This window comes from Tamandua tetradactyla, chromosome 5, assembly GCF_023851605.1.
Source record: "Tamandua tetradactyla isolate mTamTet1 chromosome 5, mTamTet1.pri, whole genome shotgun sequence".
Classification (NCBI taxonomy): domain Eukaryota; kingdom Metazoa; phylum Chordata; class Mammalia; order Pilosa; family Myrmecophagidae; genus Tamandua; species Tamandua tetradactyla.
The window spans coordinates 148961413-148975132 of NC_135331.1; the positions used below are offsets into that span (position 1 = coordinate 148961413).

Genomic DNA, 13720 nt, shown 5'->3' on the forward strand with positions numbered 1-13720 from the left:
TTCTGAAAACCTATAGCTTCTCTAATAAAGATAAAATAAAAATGAAGAAATTAGATAGATGAAGACTGACAGGAGCTAAATAATAGTTGGTCTTATGTAATAGGCTAAAGATTTCTCTTCTTTTTCTTTTTTTATTTCCCCTAGAAGGATAGAAATTAAATAAGTTTGAGTAGGTCAATAGCATTATCAGATCTATATAAAATCTCAGGTATTATATGACTAGCTCATGGATTAGACAGTAGGGTGGTGAAAGAAGAAGTAATGGGCCAGACATTGTAAAAAAAGAGCAGCCTTGATAGGATTTGGCAGTAGTTTGCATAAAAAGAGAAGAGGATATTGGAAAATAATTTTTAGTTATGAGTTATGAATTATTAACAGAGAACCTTATATATTCCTATAATTGATTTAAAATTAAACTTTAGTGACTCATCATTTCTTTAAAAAGACATCTCCAACCTATCCAGACATAAGCTTTTCATATCGTACTAGATGTCAGTTTAAGGGATGATCAAAGAATACATATAAATTCATAAATATTTTAAACTGATCTAGTATCAAAATATTATTTTAAATGGTCCCACAAACAGCTTGAGCCATAGTTCGGATTCCCAACTTTGCATTGATTTACTACTCTATTATTTCACCTCAAAGAAGAACTGTTTAGATAATTCATTCCTAAGTCCTAAAGCCTTTTCCAGAGGTCTCTACATGCAATGGAGTGTACGATTTTATACATTTTCTGATTCCTGTTGCCCATATTTCAATTCTTTATCTAATTATCTCTTTCAAAAAATTGTAAGAGAACATATCTTAGCAAAATAATCAAATATATAAAAAAAAAAAACAAGGTGAACTGAGAGAAAATTCAGGGTTGAAAGAGCTGTGCAATCCTAATTGCCTGGATGCTCCTTTCATCTCTTCTTTTCTCTTCCTGGGTTTTCCACCTCTTGACCTCACAGGTTTTATTTTAGAGGTGATTGTGAGCTAGCTTCATAGATAAGTCTAGCAGGCAGTGAAGTATAATCCTAGGACATCACAGAGACCTGCTACAGCAGAAAAGATTATAGATTCAAATCCTGGGTGCCTTATTGAGTTTACTCAGCCATCAATTACAGGGATGCCTGCTTTGGTGAGTAGAAAACTCAATGATTTCTTAAATCAAAACCTCATGGCCCCCAAAGAACTACCCACTATATCCACCTTTCGTGATTGAACACTGTGTAAGTCAGATGAGGTCAGTACTTGGTGTTATTTGTATAGATGAGATACATTTGACCCTCCTAGAGAGCAGAGACACATAGTGTGTACTAATTCTTCTCACTTCCCCAGGTAACTCTTGATGACTCATCCAAGCTCATTCCCTCATCTCCTCAATAAGGTGCAAAGTCTATGAATATAAAATGACCTTCAATTTAGGGCCTCAATTTCATTCTTTAAGTCAATTATAACAATCTTTCTTTACAATGACTGTTTTTTCCTTCTATTCTTAATATTGTTTAAAACTCATATCAGCAAGAAGGTATTTTTTTCTTTGTACTCTTTTAATAACATTTCTCATCTTTCCATGAAGTTGATATACATCTGCATACTGATACATTTGGAAAGTACAGGGGAAGGGAATATCATACTATGTCTCTCTCTCTGATTTCTCCTTCATTCATATAGTAAAATTGAACTTCGTGTTGGGTCTTTGAGAGTCGTTTCACATGGCCTGACTCTTCGCTGGCCTACACTGTCCCTTGCCCTTCCGAACTCTTGCCATTTTCCAAGACTTGGGACTTTTTGCTCCATCTGCTTTGAATCCCCTTTCCCCAGAACCACTGGGGCTGACTTATTCTCACATTTCAAGTTTTAATTTATAAGATCATTTCATTGACAAGGTCTTTACTGACTATCCTACTTGACTCTCCTATCTGAAATTTTCCAGATTTCTCAATTTTTGAAGAAAAGCCAGATATTTGGATATTTTCATGAAGACCTCTAATTTTTAAATCTTATCTAATGTCATCTATTTTACAATTGAAGAAAAAGAAAGTACTATGTAAGCCAAAGAAAACTGGCTGTTTGCTGTCCGCATTTGGTCTTCTGGTGACCAACTCGAGAACTCTCAATTACATAATCAGTACCTATCATGGTTATTTTGCTTCTTTTAAAAATTTATCTCTCACTATCAAATAAGCTCCATGAGAGCTAAGGCCTCATTTATCTTATATTATTCTAGTTTCTCAGTAACCTGACTCACAGCAGGTATTCAATTAATACTTGGTGGGTAAATGAATCTCAAAGCCTGAAAATAACATTTTAGTACCTATATATTATCCTTTCCTGCAGATCAACATTAAAAAGGATAAGAAAAAGTATGAAATTTTAACAGTATACTTTTTCTAATAACTAGATTTTTCACAAATTTATCAACTATATTTTCCAGTATTTTTGTACATTCTCCTACATTGTCACTCCTATTTGGAATTCCCAGGTAATTTTTTTTATTGCTTTCTATTCTCTTTAATATGTATGTCCTCAAGTCGGTGAAAATTGTAGTCTGGTTTGTGTTCAGATTGGAGCTCCTCCTAAATCTTTTTCATGCAGCCCATTTCTCCATTTAAGCTGGAAATTCTTTGGGGATTGGCTACTCTGTTAAGGAATAGTTGCAGTCTGGACAGAGTCACTGTTGGCTGTAATTTACAAAACAAAACATTACCTAGATCACTTTTGGAGGCCTAAATTCAGGTTTTTGATGAAGAGACCCGGGCTCTTAATCCAGCTCTGTTACTAACCAGGCAGAGTGAAATAAATTTTCCCACCTGAGACTTTCACATCTACAAACAAAGAAGTTATTGTCAATTGTATCTGAGGACTCTTCTTGCTTTAATGCTTTATGAGCTCACAATATAGACCACACAAAGCCACTAGCCGGCTCTTTCTCAGCCAGGTATTCTCTTCCCTAGAGGAAAGCCTGGGCCTGTGGCAGGCCTGGACAAACCACCCTCAGCTCTAGTCACCTTGTTCTCACAGCTCTGTGTCCCAGAAGACGAAAGAGGTTTTTTTCTCCTACTTCTCTCCACCCTGATTACATGTTTCCCTGAGGAAACAAACAATCCAACTTCTCTTTGTAAATCTTCTTTCCTTCTTCTTTAATGCTCTAGTTTTAGTTTCCCTTTCTCACTTTTGCTAACACTTTTCCTGGCCCTCACCCTCTTCCCCAGCAGGACCATGGCTATTTTCATTGGCATTTTATACTTTCATCTCAAAGAATCAATCTACCCTCTTCTTTCTGCTCGTTTTGCACATTCAGTTCCCCTGAGCTCTGTTCAGCTGTCAGGCTCAGCGATGAGTGGCACCAATTCCCAGAGTTATTAGGGAGCACTCGGAGCATCTCTGCAGCGCTGATGCTGACAGTTGAACACACAGGCGCATCGGGCTCAGTGGGGAAAGAACGAGGAGGAGGTGAGCGCTATTCATTGCAGTGTATTTATAACATGGTCCTGAAAGCAGCTACGGCAGTATTCAAATAGGAGAGAGTGAAAAGACATTTTATTCTAATTAAAAAGGTAATTAAGTAGCACATCGAAGAATTTAAATCAGTGCTTCTGGTTTTTATGACAGGTCTGATGCTATAACTACCCAGAAGCCCTTTTGGAACAACAAATGCTTCTTCTTAAGCTCTGTTGCTTGTTGAGTGGCCAACTATGGATGACAAGTTACAGTAGGAATCCCAGGCAGTTAGCGGCTGAGATAAGTAAAGGTCCCTCTCAAAGGAAAACAATGCTGGAATTCTCCAGCCAGGCAGATTAAAACTCTATGCACAGATCACCGCCATCGCTCCCATCCCCGCTCAGATCTGACTGGCCAGCCTGATCTGGCTCTCACCTAGAAGATTGTCTAGTCTTTTTATAAATTTCCTTTTTTTTTTTGCTGCCTCTTATTTTTTATGCTTTTTAAATTTGTATTCTAGTGACATATATACAACCTATAATTCCCCCTTTCAACCACATTCGCATTTACAGTTCAGTGCTGTTAATTGCACTCGGTGTTGCGCTCCCATTTCCATCACCCATTACCAAAACTTTACAATCGACCTACAGAGAAATTCTGTACAACTCAAGCATTAACTTGGGGCTATGCATTTCCAGGCATGCCCTTTACTGGACTTTTGTTGCCAAATCTATTCTATCTGACAGTAGGTTAAACTTTTCTTTTCTTTTATTAATTAATTACTTAATTTATTTAATCACTTTAGTACTACATCTATCTTTCTGAGATGTTTTCTGAAAACTAAGAAAACAGACCATTGATAATGTTTCAAGTCCAAAGGCCTGATAATTCTTGATTCATGGCTGGCCAGATTTTGAATTTTTCAAAAGTTTCTTTACAACTTGATTTGACTTGACACAGTAACTTATTTGTCTTTTGTGAATGAAATTGTTTAAATTATGTTTACTTGTAAACTACTGATTATTTATAAAGTGCCATAAATAAGCAATTTTCCATTCTATTTTTCACACAATTCTCAGTGCTAGTTATGTTAACAACACTGACATAGCAATGGTTGTTTTCTTTAGGTTACTTCCATAACCGATTCCTAATTATTTTCACATTTTCTCGATGTAATTGCATTACATGTACATATTTTGCTTGTCGGTTTGTTTCTATAGCTGAAAATATATGATGCAAAGGTATGACCATATGTATATGGTACCAGATTTGTTATAGTTATAAGTGCAAATATTTTATCTTATGCTATTTAGTATGAAAAACATCTGAGAACCCTGAATAGGACAAGGTAATATGAAAATCACATCTTAATGTGACTTACCAAAGCAAAATCCAATCAAAATATTTGAAAGAATATTATTCCTATCAAATAATAGTTCTTATTAATTTTCATGTACTATTTTAGTTTCCTAGGCTGCTTAAACAAATACCATGAAAAGGGTCAGGCTAAAACATACGAATTGATTTGCTTACAATTTTAAGGCTAAACGAAAGTCCAGATCAAAGTGTTATCAGAGTGATGCTTTCTCCCAGAGATTGTGGTGTTCTGGAGTTTGGCTGCTGGTAATCTTTGGCCCTCGGCTTGTCACATGACAAAGCACATGGTGGCATCTGTTGGTCTTTCCCTTCTTTTTCAGTTTCTGTTGATGTTCAATTTTGTGCTTCCTGTGATTTTCTTTCTCTCCATCTGAACTTCCTTCTGCTTATAAGGGGCTCCAGTAATAAGAGTAAGATACACCCTGATTGGGCTGGGCCACAGCTTAACTGAAGTGGCTTCCTCAAAAGGTCCTACTTACAGGGTTCATACCCACAGGACTGGATGAAATTTAAAACATTTTTCTGGGTACATACAGTTCAAACCATCACACTCTTGGCCCTCTGAACCTCCAAAAGACAAGTTCTCTCTACATGAAAAATACATTTATTCTGTCACATGTACATTCCTTTAAATACTCAAGGAACCAAAGAAAAGTTGAAAGGATGTTTCTCTTTCTGTTTGCTAAAGCCGTTGTAATACAATATACCAGAAATGGACTGGCTTTTTCAAAGGGAATTTATTAAGTTATAAGTTACAATTCTAAGACTGTGAAAATGTCCAAATTAAAGCACCAACAAGAGGATGCCTTGTTAGAGGAAAGGCAGCTGGCATCCAGGGTTCATCTGTCATAAGGGAAGGTCCATAACACCATCTGCTGTCCTTCTCTCCCAGCTTCCTGTTTCAAACTACTCTCAGCGTCTGTGGGTCCTTCTTGCCTCTCCCCTGTGTGTTTTCTTTCTAAACTCGCTCTTTTTCTCTCTCTCTTGCTCCCTCTCTCTTTCTCTCTCAGCTGTCTTAAAGGATTCCAGGAAAGGATTAAGACCCATCTTGCATTGGGTGGGTTAAATCTCCATGGAAGCAGCCTAATTAAAAGATCTCACCCAACAATAGGTCCATCCCTTTATGATTCGATAAAATAACATAAGCTTTTCTGGAGTACATAACAAAGTCAAACCAGTATAGTTTCTCATAAGAAATGCATCATACTGTAGTATACAAAGATTTCTGAGGTGTGATAAATACTGAATTGTACATTGCTAAAGAGCAGAGTAAATGTCAACAGTTCCAATTCATCTAAGAAGATTAGCCAAAAATTCATACCTCTTTTTAGCTTTATGGAAATTTATTAAATTACCATAGCAAATACTATTTTTATTAATGCAATAGGCTCTTTTACCCACTAGTTGCGTTTATCCTGATTTTACTGTAAATGTGCAAATTTCAAGTGAGGGAAATAAAAAGTGTCAACATTTGACAATGAAGTTTATTGCTTTTAATAAAATTTGATGCTCTCTTGGATTCAGCTCTGCACCCTGAATTTCAGATTTCAGCTTGTTTGTCAGTAATCACATTGTTTTTCCATGCCAATGGTAGTTAGAAATAATTTTGAAATGGTAAAGTATGTGTAATTACAAAGTTGAAATTTTTTGTTCAATGGTTATGTTTGTAAATCTTTGATACCTAAATATCTTCATTTTCTAGGGGCAACACAATAAAGTCCCATACAAATGGACAACTTGAAACAATGGACATTTATTGTTTCATAGTTTTAGAGGCTACGACTCAAGGTGTTGAAAGTTCATGCCTCTCTCCTGGCTTCTGGTGGTGGCAGTAGTCCTTGGCATGCCACTTTCAGCCTCTGTCTTCACATGGCCATTTTACCTGCTTATTATAAGCGCGTCTATCATAATGCATAAGGGACCACACTACTTACTGTATGATCTCATTCTAACTTAACTAGTTCCACTTGTGATGACCCTATTTCCATATAAAATCACATTCACAGGTACCATGGCTTTGGACTTCCCCTATCTTTTGGGGGGCCATAACACCAGGTAAAGTCTGTGAGATGTGCAAGATACAGTAGCATGCCCTATGGGTAAACACATTACCGAGAAAATTGAAGTCTTTTTATCTATAATTTGCATGGAGATAAGAAAAGACATATTCTGTGCCTACCAGAAAAGCTATTTTATTTGACGTGCCCAAAGAAGCATTTACTTGAAGCCATGTTCATTTTCAGAAATTTGCCTTAATTTAGTTTTATTGGATATTTCTATGGTTTATAGTGAATGTGTCATATTTGAATGAAGACCCATGTCTCCTGCTTTATAGAGCCCTGTTTTAGGGGAAATGTCATTTTAGGGAAAAGAATGTTTATATTTTTCTATGACTTTTTATTTAATAACATATGTGCCCTGAGTGATGCCCCTGATTTTTCCCAAACCTCAGGAACTAGTTAGATTTTTTTTTTAATTAAAACCTTTGTTTTTATTTTCTCTAAACGGAAAGTAACACTGACATTTTCCAAGGTAAAATAGAACTTCTACATGCATTTCTTTCTCTTGTCTACTTATCACCATAATAAATGAAGCCATCAGATTATCTAAATTCTAAGTACAAATATTGTCAGTTTTCAGCATTTTTTTCTTTGCATCTCAAGCCTAATGAGGGTGAACAGTAGTGAGTTCATGAGCGTCTCCAAGTGAGCCCAGAGGGCCAAGCTTATCCCTGATGAGCTGTTCTCCGAAGCTCTGGTGTTTACCAAATGTGTCAGATGGATAATGTTCATTAATGAACCTGAGTATCTCAAAGCAGAGTGATTCCTTCAAATATTATGATGCTTTAATAACACTTGTAATAAGACCACCAAGGGCTTCCAGCAGCTAACAAATATGCATTTCTAAATGTAATGTTACTAAATGTTTGAACGAGGCAAAGCCTTAAAACTGGTACATGAAAGTCTACTTCCTTTGCCTCCTGAGGACCTCAGAAATAAATAAGTGATGAGGAAGACAGCGCTGCATGCAGCAATGCGACTGTGAGGAAATGGGGCAGCGATGGCACTTCCAGCAACTTGCATTTAATACATAGAAAAAAGGAAAAAGAAACAAACTTAGATAGAGACATGTAGAGGAAAGTAGAGACATTAAAATGGGATATAAAATATATAAAATTATATTATGAGTAAGAAAATGAATTTCTGGATGGTCTTACTAGAATCCTAGTGAGGATGTTATTGAAGTGTCTTTGCTTGGTCCAGCCATCTACTGATCTCCTTACACCAAAGCATTGCCCTGAGACCACCTGTCTGTCTGTGGCATTGCTTTCTTCTTCCCTCCTTCCTCTGTGGTTTTGTTAAGCACTGAGTCCTCAAAGTCAGTCCTTCCCTACCTCATGGAGAGAAAAAAAGTGGTTCAACTTTTCAATGGATCTCTATGGAATTCCATGGGCAGCTTTCAGATTCCTGAGACTGCACTTTCATACATCAATTGAATATGGCAGTTTCTTTCATTCTTAAGTAACCAACAATGATATCACTTGAGCTATGTCTGCTCTTATTTTTTTCACACAGTAATTATTATTGTAAAAATACTAAAAAATAAGAAAGCTAATTTCTCCTTCCTTGTTGAAAGATTAGTACAATGTTTTCTAAAGGGTAAGAAAGGCATGTCCATCAATAAAGTGAAAGATGAATTTAATAAAATGTCTTCTTCCTATCTTATTTTTCCTCTTTTAAATAAAAGTCTTTATATCTATCATTCATTCATTCATTCATTTATTCAATAAATATTTATCAAGTCTATTTAATGCATAAAATGATAGAGTAAATGGTTTTTGTAAATTATTTAAAGTAAACCTTTATTATAGGCTCCAAAGGACATAAAATAATGGTTGTGCTCTCCAAAATTGACCTTCAGATAGACTATCAAATTGCTATCCACCAAACTTAGGCTTTCACATATAATTGTGGTTAGTGTTCTTAAAAAGAATTTAAACTTCGTATTTCTTATAAATGTGAACATTTTTTTCTTCTTCCCTTACTCTCCTCTCTCTTTTTAAATTTCTTTTTCAACTTTAATGACGTTTCTTGTCCACATATACCAGAAAACATTGATAAAAATGTTTCTCTCTTTTTCTTGTGTTCTGTAGACTTTAACTCTAATTTTCACTCCTTTGTATATCTAGGTACTTACTGATATAAATATACCGATCATACAAATATTACTTAGAGTATATAGTTGACTTAGTACCTCTCTGCACCCCCACAACCTACTATTTAACAATAAACAAATTTTGCACTAATCCAGGACATCTCCTTTGAACTTTCCCTGTGCTATCACTAAAGACTATAATTATACCTTTGAAGTTTACTTAAACAAAGATGAATTCGCCAAATAATTTATCACACTGCTCCATACACTTCTGATTCAAAAGGCAGCTAAAAATAACTAAGAGCTGTTATCATCATGCCTTTTAGTAAATGTAAAGGTTTGTATTTTACCCATCAACATTTTCCAGTAAGTAATTAGATTCAATAAATGTTTTTCACTTAGCAAAGAACACTAAATAAGATTATGATTTGGGAATAGATTTAAAGACAAAGTACTACTGATGGATTTATATTTTGTTCTCCTTTGTTATCCTTCTCTTAAATGCAATCTAAGGATAAGACCATCACAGCTAATCAGATTCTAGTTTTTGAGCTCTCAGAGAAATGAGTTAAAACATATATCTTACATCTAACTTAAAATATTTGTCCTGAAGCTTTCACTGATTTTATTTGCTATCTAAGTCAAAAGATATATGACATGAGCCATAAGCTGCATTCTCATGGAATCTATATTTCATTTCCGACCTCTGTTTTCAGTAACATGGTAAAGCATTGCCCTTAACAAGCCTTCATTCCTCACAACTACCTCCAATACAGCATTTCCTTTTCGACTGAAAAACCTAGAAAGTGGGGTTGATTTTTTTTCTTGCTCCCTACTACCATGTATCTGCTGGTGGTTCCATTCTTTGCACCAATAGTAGGATCTCCCACTTTGTACTGATGTTTCTCAAACATCCTGCCCTTCCACGTCCTTAGTGTCAGCTTTTCCAATGGTCTCCACCTCTACTCAGTCACCCAATGGCAAAACCCCACCTCACAGTTGCCATAAAAAACAATGATATATTTTCCAATGTCATATCTTGAAATTATTTCTCTATGGACTTCTCTTTTAGTATTTTCCAGCTACTTAATACTAATCCTTCAGTTTAAAAGGCATTTTAAACTCCTCTTCCATTTCTGATCTTATTTATTTGCATCCTCTCTCTTCTTCTTTTTGTCAGTCTCGCTAAGGGCTCATCAATCTTATTGATTTTCTCATAGAACCAACTTCTGGTTTTATTGATTTTCTCCATTTTTTCCATGTTCTCAATTTCATTTATTTCTGCTCTAATCTTTGTTATTTCTTTCCTTTTGCTTGCTTTGGGGTTAGTTTGCTGTTCTTTTTCCAGCTCTTCCAAGTGGGCAGTTAATTCCTGAATTTTTGCCCTTTCTTCTTTTTAGATACAGGCATTTAGGGCAATAAATTTCCCCCTTAGCACTGCCTTTGCTGCATCCCATAAGTTTTGATATGTTGTGTTTTCATTTTCATTTGCCTCAAGATATTTACTGATTTCTCTTGTAATTTCTTCCTTGACCCACTGGTTGTTTAAGAGTGTGTTGTTGAGCCTCCACGTATTTGTGAATTTTCTGGTGCTCTGCCTATTATTGATTTCCAACTTCATTCCCTTATGATCTGAGGAAGTGTTGTGTATGATTTCAATCTTTTTAAATTTGTTGAGACTTGCTTTGTGACCCAGCATATGGTCTATCTTTGAGAATGATCCATGAGCACTTGAGAAAAAGGTGTATCCTGCTGTTGTGGGGTGTAATGTCCTATAAATGTCTGTTAAGTCTAGCTCATTTATTGTAATATTCAAATTCTCTGTTTCTTTATTGATCCTCTGTCTAGATGTTCTGTCCATTGATGAGAGTGGAGAATTGAAATCTCCAACTATTATTTTCAGTTTTTCAATTTTTTCAGAGTTCATCATCCTTTTCTTGGTTTCATGTCCTCTCCTTTCTGGTTTGGAGATACAGCTCAAACACATTCCTTATTTACTTATGGCTTGTAGGGATTAACTCCTTTACTCTTTGACCCTTCTGCCATTCCCAAGGGTTTTTCCAACCATCTACTTTCTTTTTTCCCAGTGTTCACTTCCCAAGTACATCTAATAAAATTAAGTAGCATACATATTTGTACTCTTATAACAACCAACTTTCAACTCTATGTCTGCTCTTTGTGTAGTTACTCTTAGCTTCAAACTTTTGAAGAATTCTTGCACTCCTACCCCAAGGATTCCTATTCAGAAGTAATAAAAATACTCCAGTAGAATTTTTCAGTTTCACAATATTTTAACCATAAATGAAGCATCAACAAGTTCTTCTCTAGCACTCATTTTCTCCTCTCTGCAGACCACAATTAAGATATTTCCCCACCTTCCCCTGCAATGCAATGTGTCCTTGTTATTGAGTTCTAACCAATGGAATATGAGTGGATATGTGCTGTTTCTGTTCCAAGGGTTTTAAGAAGCAAGTATGCCCTCCGTACCTTCCTTTTCCCTTTCTGCAGGATAGATGAATGTAAAAATGAGGCTTTAATGGGTGGTGACCCCACAAGATGGAAAGATACTGGATCCCTAAATCTCTGCATGCAAGATGATCACCTGCTTTGAACTTGTATGTAAATAAGAAATTATCTTCTATTATATTTGCACCATTACACTCCTTGCCTATTTTCTGCCTATTAGCAAGCCCAAACTATTACATAATTTACAGCAATACAAAGAAGAAAACTAAGGGTTTCTCAAAATATTTTAAAATTTCCTTTTGATACATCAGTCATTTGTATATTCAGAAATTTTCTTCTGTTGCATTTTAAATTTCTTTGTTCAAAAAAAATAGCACCTTGGACTGTATACATTTTATCACCAATAAATAATGTCAGTAGTATTCATTAGAAAGAAGGACTATTATATTCTATAAAAATTTCCATGCAAGTTCCTTAAGATTATATACTAAGAACAGGAATATAGCAATCCTCGTCTTCAACATTCAATGAAAAAAGTTTGATGAATTATTTTAGTGACAAAATATATCTACCACAAGAAATTGAGACCTGTAATGTGCCTTATTGTGTCATTTACCCTTTACCACCCATTCTAATGACCATGGTTCAAATGGCTGTCTACCACTCTTAAATATTATTAAAGAAAGAGAATCTAAAATCCTCACTGGCCAGGTTTCATCTATAAAAGCAATCCAATTAGAAAAAAACTCCAGCAGGCTATTTATCTCATAGAAATCCTACTGCAAGGCAACTGGGTTTCTGGTTTATAAATAAGCTTGCACTGTACTTCACTTGTTTATTTATTTATTTATTTTGGTAAATGAATTCACTTGGGCTATATTTCATAAAAGTTTTGTTTACGAGAGGTTCAGGAAGAAATAGCCGGCTTAAGTAGCTGTGGCAGATAATGAAACAAGTTATGATGCATATGACAACACAGGATGGAGAACCAGTTTATGGATGATCTTCTCAGAGCACTCTCATCCAATATTTGTAAGCACATAGCTGGCAAAACTCCCTGTATTTCTCAGAGACTTTATTGATTTATATAGGATTAACAAATAGGACCCAAGGCAGACATTCTCCTAAAACGGCATTATCAAAAGGGAATAAAAAGTCTCTTGTTTGGTCTTATTTGGGGCACAATCTCCTTAGTGAAACACGTAGGCCCTTTAAAACCAGCCTGGTCTTGGCCACACTGGAAATAGGAGTAAGACTACTCTTAGTAACAAAATCATTCTGGAAAACTTGAGATTTTACAGCCCGTTGGCCTGCTATTAAAGACCACGGATGGGAATTTCTTAGGAAAAAGAACTAGCATTGTGCAAGAAGTTAGCAGTGACACCACAAAGAGAATTTGGCCATGGAAGGGGTGGGGAGCAAAGATTCTTATCAAAACTCATGCTATTAAAGAAATGAAATCGAAGCGCCACAAAGCTGAAGATAGAAATGACAGGTAATGGTGCAGAACAAGGTTACATCAGCATTGAGTTTCAGGCAGTTCCCATTCCATTTTACCTGCATTCCCCGAAAGTTGAGCCAGTGTCAATTTCCACTTAGAATGCAGTTGATCACAATGCTATGGGAAGTCAAATTGACAGTTAAGAGGAAGCAAAAGTTCAGGGTCATGTCTCAGCTGGATTTTAATTTATTCTCATTAGGCCCACTAATACAGTGAAGCTACAGTAGTGTTTTCTCCCCCCGTTTATTAAGACCACAAATCATGAATATGAATGTAGTTCTGTTCAGGTTGCCACGCAGTTTGCAGGATGGTGGTGGAGGGGTAGGTGGGCTGCCAAGTTATGATGCTATTGGGTTTGTTTAAAGAAAGGTTCCTGACAAGGTTCTCCAAATGCAGCTGGGTGAGCAGTCCCCATTCTCTTTGTGTTACATAATGTCCCATCTGTGCTCATGGAGTGTAGCTTGATGAGGCTGCCATCAGGTGATGTGTCTGACTTAATGGTATTCTTTCAGAGCTGGAGCAATAAACATTAAGAGGCCTTAATTGTATTCTTTGCAGAGGGAGCAATAAACATTAGGGGCCCTATTGTACCCTTTCCCAAAGTGTCCCTCAAGCCCTATTTGGGGAATGTCTTGATAGCCAGTTATAATTTCAAATCCTCCCTCCCATTCCATGTGTTTTGAAATTGAAAGAATGGACAAAAACAAAGAAATTAGATTAACAGGCATATCTGCACATTACCAATTCCTGGAAAGATTCAGTAGCTCCCATCACTTACTCGACCCA

General features: G+C 36.0%; 1 long non-coding RNA gene across 1 annotated transcript in view; it reads left to right on the forward strand.

Annotated features, from left to right (window-relative positions):
- The first annotated feature begins 1017 nt into the window (after positions 1–1017).
- Positions 1018–13720, forward strand: part of LOC143682815 (uncharacterized) — a 32656-nt gene continuing 19953 nt past the window's right edge. The window contains exons 1-2 of the long non-coding RNA XR_013175293.1: positions 1018–1129; positions 11476–11582. This is a non-coding gene — a long non-coding RNA (uncharacterized LOC143682815). The remainder of the gene's footprint in view (positions 1130–11475; positions 11583–13720) is intronic.